At 41.3% G+C, this 520-nt stretch overlaps 1 protein-coding gene across 1 annotated transcript in view; it reads right to left on the reverse strand.

The window, feature by feature from the left end:
• The window catches only part of FER (fer (fps/fes related) tyrosine kinase), a 419,822-nt gene that overhangs the window by 399,375 nt on the left and 19,927 nt on the right, over positions 1–520 (reverse strand). The gene's annotated exons all lie outside the window — the stretch shown is intronic.

Consider the following 520-nt stretch of genomic DNA (forward strand, 5'->3'; position numbering starts at 1 on the left):
ATATCTTTTGTTGAAACTAGCCTGCACTGATACTCACAAAATTGGCTTTTTTGTCATTGCCAATTCTGGCTTGATGGGACTGGTGCTCTTTGTGGTTTTGATGGCCTCCTACACTTTGATTCTGTATAATGTGTGCACATATTCTGCAGAAAGCCACCATAAGGCACTTTCCACCTGTAGTTCCCACATCACAGTCCGTGATCCTCTTTTTCACACCTCTCATCTTTGTTTACATTAGACCTGCCACAACATTACCAGAAGATAAAGTGTTTACGCTCTTCTACACAATTATTGTCCCCATGCTCAACCCGCTTATCTACACACTTAGAAACATGGAGATAAGAAAAATTCCATAAGAAGAGTTTGGTGCAATAAAAGGTTCTGGGAAGGGAACTTAATGATCTGAAGGTCATTTGTCTGACGCCAGTGACTGTCTTCTCATCACTCCCTCTGTTGCTGATTCTCTCCTGCTAATGGGAAAATCAGTCAGAATGTATATAAAAGCCAAGCCTCCAACAAC

Source organism: Bison bison, unplaced genomic scaffold, assembly GCF_000754665.1.
Source record: "Bison bison bison isolate TAMUID 2011002044 unplaced genomic scaffold, Bison_UMD1.0 scf7180017864189, whole genome shotgun sequence".
Classification (NCBI taxonomy): Eukaryota; Metazoa; Chordata; class Mammalia; order Artiodactyla; family Bovidae; genus Bison; species Bison bison.